The sequence below is a fragment of the Theropithecus gelada genome, chromosome 13 (assembly GCF_003255815.1).
Source record: "Theropithecus gelada isolate Dixy chromosome 13, Tgel_1.0, whole genome shotgun sequence".
NCBI lineage: Eukaryota > Metazoa > Chordata > Mammalia > Primates > Cercopithecidae > Theropithecus > Theropithecus gelada.
In genome coordinates this window covers 3594979-3607163 of record NC_037681.1, presented here as the reverse complement: position 1 = coordinate 3607163, position 12185 = coordinate 3594979, and positions in this window count along the sequence as shown.

Here is a 12185-nt window from a genome sequence, read left to right as displayed (position 1 = left end):
GAGGACTTGCATATTGTCCCCTAGGAAGGACCTTCTCTTGTCAGTCTGAGATAAAAGCTCAGCTACAACCTTGTCTTCACTGGTCAGGACTCCTGTATTCAATTTCTCAAAATGAGGCTCTCTGCTCAGCTCCTGGGGCTACGGATGCTCTGGGTGCCTGGTAAGCACAAAAGGAGATGAGTGTGGAGCATGGGGTGGAAGGATGAGCTCTGGGACTCCACAGTGTCCCATGTTTATACTAACCAAGTGTTAGAGGTGTATGGCTTATGTTTCAGGGAAGGGAATTTATAATTTGTGAATAATTAGAAACCTGTGAATAAGTAGAAACCATCTGAAAGGAACAATGACCAGTACTCTGAATAACATTTTGAAAAATAAAGGAGTCTCTTGTACCTAGTAGATAATGGGCTCATTGTTAAAAGTTTATTTTTTATGATGTAAATCAAAATTATTTTTAAAAAATAAATCAATATTATAAGAACAATTACAAAAGTTGCTCATAATGTTTGGACACAACTTTGTACTTTTCTCTCATTGATTCAGGATCCAGTGGGGACATTGTGATGACCCAGATTCCACTCTCCCTGCCCGTCACCCCTGGAGAGCCAGCCTCCATCTCCTGCAGGCCTAGTCAGAGCCTCCTGCATAGTAATGGATACACCTATTTGCATTGGTACCTGTAGAAGCCAGGCCAGTCTCCACAGCTCCTGATCTATTTGGGTTCCAATTGGGCTTCCGGGGTACCCGACAGGTTCAGTGGCAGTGGGTCCTGCACTGATTTCACACTGAAAATCACTCAGGGTGGAGGCTGAGGATATTGGCTTTTATTACTGCATGCAACATCTACAAATTCCTTCCACAGTGCTACATCCTCAAACAGAAACCTCCCTTCTGGGGTTGCCTAGCTGCGCATATGCACTGCTTCTCTGGGGAACAGCTCAGTTTGGTCTCTCACTCTGCAGAAGAGGAGGCTGTTGGAGAGCTCAGGAGCAGGGTTTGCTGCTGAGGACTCCGGTCCATGAATTCTCAGTTGGGCCTCAGTCTCGCATGTTAAGGCCCTATCGGTTGCCACAATCTGGGAATGACATCAGCAGTAGGAGAATTCAGGTGGCCACAAGCCCTGTGAGCAAGCAGCTATGATGAAGAAAGAGTAAATAAAATCTTATTCTCACTCTCCCTGTCTTGCCCTCATTTGAAACATACATTAGGTTGGGCCAGGCGCGGTGACTCACGCCTATAGTCCCAGCGCTTTGGGAGGCCGAGGCGGGCGGAGTCCGAGACCAGCCTGGCGAACACGGTGAAACCCTGTCTCTACTAAAAATACAAAAATTAGCCGGGCATGGTGGTGCGTGCCTGTAATCCTAGCTACTCGGGTGGCTGAGGCAGGACCATCGCTTAAATCCAGGAGGCACAGGTTGCAGTAAATCAAGATTGCACCGCTGCTCACCAGCCTGGTTGACAGAGCAAGATTGTCTCTAAAACAACAACAACAACAACAAATTTGGTTGACAGAGCAACCAGTCCATGGATGCAGATTAGTGCCAACACGAGGGGAACACATGTTGGAAATTATGAGTTTAGGGTGTATTTTATACAAGATAATGCTTGGTTATATTGAGATATTGTTTCTGCCCTACTTTCCCAACTTCGTATCTCCTTTATCAATGATACACTAAACTGCCATTGCCAGTGTCATGATGGAGAAAGCACTCTACACAAACTGTCCTCAGGGGAGTATAGCTAAGAATAATTAGTAAAAATGTTTGATTTTTGACTATTAATAGAGTTTGTAAATTCATGACAGATATACGATCCTAATGCCAAAATACCTTAAGTTTTCTCAATTCCCTTCTTTCCAGTGAAAGAAAATTCTTGCAATTCCAAAAGTAAGCTTAGAACATAACGTGTTCAGAGATGTAGAACATAGACTTTACTAAATGCAATAATACTTGACATTTTTCTTCTTCACCCCAGTTTTAAGAGTTTCAAAAGTATTTAACCGAAGTATCATTTTAGAGATGACACATTTAGTATTATATTCTCATAAAAATACATTTCAAATAATACAAAAATATCTTATCCTCATATTACTTCATCATTACCAGAAAATAATTATGAATCCATTCTTTTAGTTCTAAAAGCACAAAAAACCTATGCTTTCAATTGATCCCCCTGAAGATAGTGTTCTAAAGTTCCATCAAAATCAATGATGAGTCATGTCAATTACATGACATAATGTAGTGTGATAGACACAAAAGAATGATTGAAGCAACAGAATAAGAAGCTCCTGCTTCAGGCTTAGGGTTTAAAGTGTATTTGAGATGATTTTCAACTCCAAGATAATGAATTTCATGGCAAGTGCAATTAAAATTTCAAAGTGACATTTCTTTATAATTAAAAGGTATATAGATAAACTTACATAGAAATCAAGCAAACTGGAACCATCAAATTAAAAAACATGACGCTTAATATGCAATTTTAAAGTACTCCTAAAAGCAACATGAAGCTTAAAGATATGAAATATTACAGAATGCAGTGGGAGACAACAAAGTGTGAGTAGCTAGAGCAGGAGGTGAGCAGCCATCATCATCGTTAGCCCTCATGTGATTGACAGCACCTAGTCACTACAGAATCTGCTTTGGTGTGAGACAGGGGATAAGTTATAAAACCACTCGATGTGGTTGGATACACCTTAAAAATAAACAAGCTCAAAATCTACATGATGGTGATATCCCAAGGGGCTATACTCTTAAATAAAAATGGTGAAAAATAAAATATTCCAAAAACTGAAAGTGGATACCAAGCAGAATCAGAAGACAATCAAATTAGCAATTACAGAGAAGCCTTAAAATAAGGTGGACTAAATATGACAAGGTTTCTCTGTCTATGCCATGGCAGGTCACAAACAGGGGGGTCACCTTGGTGGTGTGGACGGCTCTGCTTCATAAGGTCACTCAGACGGGCAGGAGGCACAACCACCGTGAGAGCAGAGCCTTCTTCCTTCCTCACAGTCATTGCCCCCATGCCCATTCCTCAGCAGCATGAGTGGAACAGAATGGAGAGAAAGCTGTTTTTTTCTAAAGATCAAAGAAAATTTAAACTTTCCGTCAGGGATAAATGTTCTTTTGGGTAAAGCATACATTTGTGAAATTTTTCACTCTGTGAATCTCACGATAAACTCACGGTTTTGTTTGTTTCAATTTGAAAATGTATTTACACATTATTTGGAAATAACTTGGAATATCCAATCACATTTTGGCAGCCTATTTGAAATTGTCATTTGCTGTTGATATTTACTGCTCAAAAGTCATCTGTAAAAGAGACTTTCATCTGTGACTTACACACCTCCTCTGAAAGGAATCTTTTTTTTTAATCTCTTCAGACTCTTTCTAAGCTCTTTAATTAGTCTTTGGTTTTTTAAATATTCGATTTATTTAACTTAATATATTATTTATGTGAATTAATGAATCAGTTTTCACTATTACTAAATTAAAAATCGTATATGTTGCTATGTCAAACACCTGCCTGTAGATGGCAAACAAATCCCACAATAAAAAAAGAGAGTACCATGAACTAAGAATTACTGGGAATGCAAGGGCGATGGTGTCTTACTGTCAATAGGGAGCTCAAAGGCTGGAACAGGGTCTCCTGTGTGACTGGAGCACCTGGGAGGAGCTGCCAGGGTGCTGAGTTGTGGGGGACATCTGCTCTGTGCTCCGTGCTCTGAGACTGGAAGCCGGGCCCTGACCTACAGTGCAGCTGTAGAAGATGATCGAGCCTGGGTGAATGGCTGTGTTGTGCAGAATGGAGTGCTCTAGAGAAGAGAAGATAACATTCCCCACTTATCCTGGCCAGCTGGACAGCACCATCGTCTGTCTGCAGGGAGTGGAATCACATGCTGAAGAGTCTGAGCCTGGAGTCTGCTTATCTTTGCAGCTGTGATCATTCATGCACCCACAGGGCTTGGCCTAACAAAGTGATGTCCTTTACTAGTTCTTCCAAAGAATTCAATATGTTCAGGGCTCATAGAAAAGATGGATAAGCTGCAAAGGAAACGTGTGTATGGAAGATGAATTTCTGATCAACGACTTCAGCCAGGTACAATCATGCAGCAAGGAAGACGACTGGGCATTTTGGGGGAAAAAAGAGAAAAAGAAACCACAGATTTTTATTTTTTCTTTCAAGAGGTTTGTACTAAACACCATCTGTCTCAGTCTAGGTGATTGGTGAGGTAGGAGGACAGGGATAAAATTGTGTGTCCAGAGGGGAGAAGGTCTACTCCTAAGCTGAGCCAATAGCCTTTCTGACCTGATCACCTGGGCAGGGGCTTCTCAGTGCAAAGAAGAGGAGGCAGGTGGTCTCTGCAGCTGGAAGTCCGGCCCCTTCCCATACTTCTTTACATGTTCCTCCCAGCCACGCTGCTGTCTAGAGCCCATATCAATGCCTGGGTCAGACCTCAGGGGAAGAGCTGCTCAGTTAGGACCCAGAAAGACTTATGGAAGCCCCAGCTCAGCTTCCCTGCCTCTTGTAACTCTAGCTCCCAGCTGAGGGGAAAGGGAGATGTCTCTGCACTGAACCTCTCTCAATCTTGTTGGTTCCTCTGGCCTGGCATCCCTGCTGAGCAAGAACAGTAATTATAATTCAATGTAGATCAGTGACTGTGGCTATACTATAAGTATGGTATACTGGATGCAGTTTATATGGATGACTTTCCTGTTTTATTCCAATCTCAGGTACCTCCAGAGATGTTATGCTGATGCGGTCTCCTGACTCCTTGTCTTTGTCTTCAGGGTAAAGAGACCCTGTCGTCTGTGGGTGCCGTCAGAACACTGGAAGCTCCTTAGCCTTGTATCAGCGGAAACCTGGGGAGGCTCCCTGGCTTCTCATCTATGGTGCATCCAGCAGGGCCACTGGCATCCCAGAGGGGTTCAGTGGTCATGGGTCGGAGACAGACTTTACTGTCATCATCAGCTGCCTGGAGCATGAAGATTTTGTCTTTTTTGATCTTTGTTGGTTTAAAGCCCGTTTTGTCAGAAACTGCAACCTTTCCTTTTTTCTGTTTTCCATTCCTTGGTAGATTTTTCTCCATCTCCTTATTTTGAGCATATGTGTGTCATTGCATGTGAGATGAGTCTCTTGAAATCACCATACCAATGAGTCTTAGTTTTTTTTCCAGCTTTCCGCTCCATGTCTTTTAATCAGAGCATTTAGCCTACTTGCATCTAAGGTTAGTGTGAATATGTGTGTATTTGATCCTGTCATTATGATGTTAGCTGGTTATTTCACAGACTTGTTTATGTGGTTGCTTTGTTGTGTCGCTTGCCTGAGTACTTCTGTGTGTTTTTGTAGTGGCTGGTAATGGTCTTTCCTTTCCAAACCTAGTGCTTCCTTCAGGAGATTTTGTAAGGCAGGTTTGGTAGTGACGTATTCCCTCAGCACTTGCTTGTTTTAAAAGGATGTTATTTCTCCACACTTATGAAGTTTAGTTTAGACGGATATAAAATTCTGGGTTGGAGTTTCTTTTCTTTGAGAATGTTGAATATTAACCCACAATCTCTTCCAGTTTGTAGGATTTCTGCTGAGAGATCCACTGTTGGTCTGATGGGTTTTCTGTGTAGGTGAGCGGGCCTTTCTTTCCAGTTTCCTTTAATATTTTTTCTTTTATTCTCACCTTGGAGAAGCTGATGATTATGTGTCTTGGGAATGATCTTCTTGTGGAGTATCTGACTGGTTTTCTCCAAATTTCCTGAATTTGAGTGTTGGCCTCTCTAGATAGGTTGGGGAGGTTCTCATAGATGACATCCTAAAATACATTTTCGAAGTTTGCTTCATTTGCCCCATCTCTTTCAGGTATACCAATAAGTCGTAAAATGGGTCTCTTTACATAATCCAATATCTCTTAGAGGTTTTGTTCATTCCTTTTCATTATATTTTCTCTCCTCCTGTCTCCCCACCTTATCTCAGAAAGTCAGTGTTCAAAGTCTGAGATTCTTTTCCTCACTTGGTCTATTGTGGTATTAATACTTGTGATTGCATTATGAAATTCCTCTAATGTGTTTTTCAGATCTATCATGCTGGTTATGTTCTTCTCTGCACTGGCTATATTGTCTGTCAGCCCCTGAAATGATTTTTTATTACTTTTAGCTTTCCTGAATGGGATTACAACATACTCCTGTAGCTCAGTGACCTTTATTTCCATCCCTACTTCTATCATTTCAGCCAGCTCATGTTCAGCCCAGTTCTGAACCCTTGATGGAGAGGTGAGGCAGTCATTTGGAGGAAAGAAACCATTCTGACTTTTTGAGTTTTCTGGGGAGAACTAGTTGATCAACTTTTTTTGTACTTAGTGATTTATGGACCTTCTTTACGGTATATTTTTTTACATGTATAGTCATGAAATACCTTTTCATACTGTTTTTGAAAAGCTTTATATTTTTGACTTGTACATTTCAGGTTATGATTCATTCAGAATTAATATTTGTATCAATGTACAGGGAAAATATACAGGTTAAGATTCATTTTAATGTAATATGGATATCTAATTGATTCAATATAATTGAATATTATACTTTTTTCTACTAAATGACTGCTATCGTCTGATCATTTGTGTCCTCTCCAAAGTTCCTGCTGAAAGTAAATTTTTATGGTAACAGTATTAAAAGTTGGACTCTTTGGGTGTTTAGGTCATGAGGGCTCTGCACTCAGGAATAAGACTAATGTCTAATAAAAGCGGCTTCACATAGAGTTACCCCTTTTGCTCTCCCACCTTCACCATGTCATGATGCAGCTCACAAGGTGCCATCTTGGGAGCAGGAGCAGCTCTCACCAAACACCGAGATTGCCAGTGCCTTGACCCTGGACTTCTCAGTGTCCATAACTGTGAGAAAATAAATATGTATTGTTCATTAATTACCCAGTCTACATTTTTCCTTTTCTCAGTACAAGTGCCTTGAGACAATTGTCGTAGGACTTCTATTGTAAATTGAGTGACTATATATATGCAAAATTGGTTTCAGATTTACTAACTCTGGTTTGTCTCACCCTTCACTAGAACAATAATTTTTAAATTTTTAAATTAATTAGTTATGTTTTGGGACAAGGTCTTGCTTTGTTCTCCAAGCTGGAGTATAGTGGTGCGATCCCAGCTCACTGGAACCTCTGCCTCCCAGGCTCAAGCGATCCTCTTACCTCACCCTCTCAAGTAGCTGAGACCACAGGCATGCACGACCATGCCCAGGTAATTTTTTAATGCTTTCTGTATCAGTGGGGTTTCACCATAGTTCCCAGGCTGATCTTAAACTCCTGAGCTCAAGTTATCCACCCACCTCAGCCTCCCAAACTGCAGCAACTACAGGCATGAATCATTGTACCCCGCCACAAAATGGTTATTTAATATAGGTTTTCATATCGAGAAGTGTTCATCCTTCCATCTTGTTTTCCTTATGTAAGATTACCGTAGCTGTTTTTTGCCTCTTTTTTGCTTGTCTGTCTGAGTTAGAAAAATTGTTTCCATTTTAACAAAACTCCCCAGTGTTTTTGATTGTGACTGTATTGAATTAATTTGGGGAGATTTATGTTTACAATATTAAGTTTTCTGATACATAGACATGGAATAACTTTCCATTTATTGGGTCCCTTGATTCTCTTTCCATAACCTTTTGTACATTTGCATATATTCTTCATACCTTTTTATTTTACCATAATGTTAAACAGAGACAAGTTGCAAAAATACTGTCAGAAATATAAGAAGGACCCACATTCATTTGTCTATCAATAGTTGGCTTTCTACTTCCATCTTCCTTCTCTAAGTTGATATTCTGGGTAATATTGATGCAAACATCAAAAACTACTCCCAAACTTGACACATGTAAACTGCAACCATCTGTCTATCATCTCTGTGGTTCTGGGTGTTGCCTGAGCTCACCAAGCTTCCTGCCAGGCTCTCCTAAGAATGGAGTCAGAGGGTGGGGAAGGTGTCATCTCAAAGGTGGTTGATGCTAGATATAGAGTTCTCAGCTGGGGCCCTTTGCCTATTCATACGCGGACTTGGTTCACTCAACCCTTTCCTAAGGAGTAGACAGAAGTTATGTAGCCTAAATGGCCTCTTATAGCCTCAGAAGGCAAATAATGTTACCTTACCACTGTCCAATACCACCAAGAGTCAACAGAAATGAAGTGTAAGGCAGTAGGTTTAATGGGAGGACCATCAAAATCACGCTGTTAGAAGGAACTGTAAGATGGGAGCTCTTCTCACAGGCATCTTAGAGGATACAACAGGCATCAGTGCACCCTGTGACCAAAGCAATTCATTCCTCCCACCTGCTAAATACTCTAATTCTCAGCTCCACATGCTCAAGTATGATTCCATGATAGTGCTAGGGTACCCTCAAAATGTTGTCCTGGGGGAGTGATATTAGCAAGATGATAGAGTAGGAGATACCAGCCTTCACATGCCCACCCAAAAAACCACAAACACAAAGAAACAAAAGGAAAACCAACAATTAGACAGCTCTCCAAGAAGAAAAATAGCCCTTAGAGAGCTCGAGGGTCCAATTAAGGAAGTGCAGGAACACAGTGGGCAAAAAAGCCCGGAATAATCGTACAGAAAGGATCACTGGGAGATGGCACACCTGAGAGTTTTGAGAAATCTAGGAAAAAAGAAGCAGGAGGCAATTGCTACCAGCCAGGAGGCAGGGCCACTGCAGTCCCCATGGCCTGCTCTGTGGAAGACCCTGCAGTCTTTGCAGCTGAGGATCTCAGAATCTCCCAAGGCAGCTCCACTCTACAGCTTTCCTAATGAAAGTCCTTTAGTGTTCACTGATGAAGATCACAGCAGCCTGCTCCACAGAGGACACTGGTGATTTTGGCACTAAAAAATACCTGTAGCCATGGGCATGTACATCACCCCAGAGAGGAAGATCCTGTGATACCCTCTCTCTACATCCTCCCAAGAAGCAGTCACTGTTGTGCTGCCTGGGATGGGGCTGCCTCCTAGCCCCAACTCTGCGTCATCCCAGATCCAGGCTCCAGGACCTCATCCTGTATTGGCAACTCAGACCCTGAGCCTCTTCCATGTGGACCTGTCCAGGCCCAGGCCCAGAGCTGCTGTGACTACAAGTGCACCCACACTCCAGAGCCTGGCCCTGAGGCTGCTCTGGAAATTACCTAAGACATAACATCAAAAGAGAATGTACAGCAACACGGTAGAGTGAAATGCAGAGAATAACCACACAGAAAGCATCTCTGGGAGGTGGCACACCTGAGATACCTGAGAAATATTGGCAAATGTGTCAAGAGTAATGAAACACATTAGTCTATAATATCAAAAAAAATGAAACTTATCCAGGATAAACATCAATAAATGCGTTACTATACAGATTATAGTTAAAATGCTGAATCACATACAAAGAGAAAATCTCAAATGTATCAAAAAAAAAAAAACTGATTCATTATACCAGGGAAACAGCAATAAAACCTTTGTTTAACTGTTCATGGGACCAATAAAGGCAAGAAGACAGTGAGATTATATATTTAAATACTGGGTGGAGGGGACTCAACCAAAGATTCATTATCCAGTAAAAATATGTTTCAAAAATGAAGGTAAAGTAAAAACACTTCTGATGAACAAAATGAAGAGAAATGATTCCTTGCAGATATGCTCTATGAGATATTCAAGAGGAAATTTTTCAGAATCACAGGAGATGAGAGCAGATAGTAAGTTGAATGCGCAGAAATAAATGAAGATTTCATAATAGTAAAGAAAAGAGCAAGAAGCCAGGAAAAAACAAAACAGAAAAAAAGTGTGTTTCCTTCAATTTATATGAAATTCTAGTCCAAGAGAAACCAAGCTATTGTGATGAACATCTGAATTCCAGTTACCCTGATTGGGATGGGGGAGCAGCTGTTGCCTGGGAAGGTGCACGAGGAATGAATCTGGATAATTTGAAATATTCTAGAGATTCATCAGGATGGAGAACATACATAAAACTTTGTTGCATATTTAACATTTCAGCTCTTTACTCGGTATGTGTATCACTTCAAGAAAAAAAAAATTGAAAAAGCGAATTCTAGACTCAAACCAATAAGAACAAAGAAAGAAGAATTATCAATTATTTATGGAATCTCAACCTTTCTAAGGAGAAGTGAAAAATGCCCCTGGGAAGTGCTAAGAAACAGGAAATCTAAGAGAGAAGACAAAAGGGAACAGGGAATTTATCTTACTCATGCAGCATAGATTTTATCTCTGTTGTTTTCCCTCCAAACAGAGAAGACATTTAAAGAACTTTTCTCACAAGAGAGGCCCCTTCACCCTTCCCTTGGCTCTTTCCACTTTACTGCACCCACAAGGGATTTTGCCTATTGTCCCCTAGGGAGTACCTTCCCTTGTGAGTCTGAGATAAAAGACTCTTGAAAAAACCTTGCCTTGACTGATCAGGACTCCTCAGTTCACCTTCTCACAATGAGGCTCCCTGCTCAGCTGCTGGGGCTGCTAATGCTCTGGCTCCCTGGTAAGGACAGAAGCAAAATGAAATGGCAAAATGGGGTGGGAGGGTGAGATCTGGGTGCTCCACAGCTTCCCACATTTATTTCAACCATGTGTTAGAGGCACACGGCCTATGCCCCAGGAAAGAGAATTCATATTTTTGCCTTATGAATAATCAGGATTCACCTCCCAGGAACAATGACCAATGCTCTCGTTAAGATCTTGAAAATAAAGCGTTTCCTACTGGCTAGTAAATAATGGGTTCATTTTAGAAAGTCTACTTTTCACGATATAAATCAAAACTTGAAAAAAATATGTAACTGTAAATCAATATCATAAGGGAAATCATGAAAGTTGCTCACGGTGTGTCTATACAATCTTACACTTCTTTCATATTATTTCAGGGTCCAGTGGGGATATTGTGATGACACAAACTCCACTCTCCCTGCTCGTCACCCCTGGAGAGCCAGCCTCTGTCTCCTCCTGCAGGTGTAGTCAGAGCCTTCCATACAGGGGTGAAAAAACCTACTTGTATTGGTATCTGCAGAAGCCAGGCCAGTCTCCACAGCTCCTGATCTATTTTGTTTCAAACCGGGCCTCTTGAGTCCCAGACAGGTTCAGTGGCAGTGGGTCAGACACTGATTTCACACTGAAAATCAGCTGGGTGGAGACTGAGGATGTTGGGATATATTACCGCATGCAAAATATAGAGCTTCCTCCCACAATGGCACAGTCCCATAGAGAAACCTGCCTTCTGGGGTGTCCCAGTTGCTCACGTACACTGCTTGTCTGGGGAGCAGGTCAGTAGGGTCTCTGGGTCTGCAGAAGAGGTGGTTCTTGGAGAATTCAGGGCAAAGTTTGCTGCTGAGGACTCTGGCCCATGAGAGGCTCAGCTGTTCCTCAGTCCCACATGTTAAGGCCCCATCAGCTATCACAGGTGGCCACGTGCTCTGGGAGCAACCAGCTCTGATGAAAGGAGAGTGAATGAAAGCCCATCGTCACCCTACCTGTCTGGCCCACGTTAGTTGAGTCCATTTATTTGGCAGAACAGTCAGATCATGGATGCAGGTTAGTGGTAACACAAGTGAAATACATGTTAGAAGTGACTGGTTTGGGGATAGTTTTATACATGGTAACACTTGTTCATGTTGGGAAATTGTTCTCTTCCCACTTACCAAACTTTCTCTCTCCTTTATGACTCCCACGAAACTGCCCTCTCTAGTATTATGGTGGAGAAAGCGTTGTACACCAGTTGTCCTCAGGGGAGTGTGGCTAAGAAAAATTAGATAAAATATTTTATTTGTTTCCACTTATGGATTTTTAAAAACCATGTCAAATATAAGATCCTAATACCAAAATAGCTTGACATGCCTCAATTACCTTTTGCTGACTGAAAATGGAGTTCCTGCAATTCCAATAGTGGACTTTGAAAATAAACAAAATAATTCAGATGGAAAACAAAAAGTTTACATAATGTACCACAGGAAAAATGTAGAATTATATGAGATTTTTATTCTCTTCTCAAATTCTTAGAATTTTAAAAGTTTTTTGCTGACATAGTATTTTAGAGAAGAAATATTTAGTACTATATTGTCATAAGAAAATGATTTAAAAAATTAAAAAATGCGTTTTTACATGACACTATTTTTTTCCTGAAAATAAATCTGAATCCTCTCTTTTAGTTGTAAATGCATAGAAAACA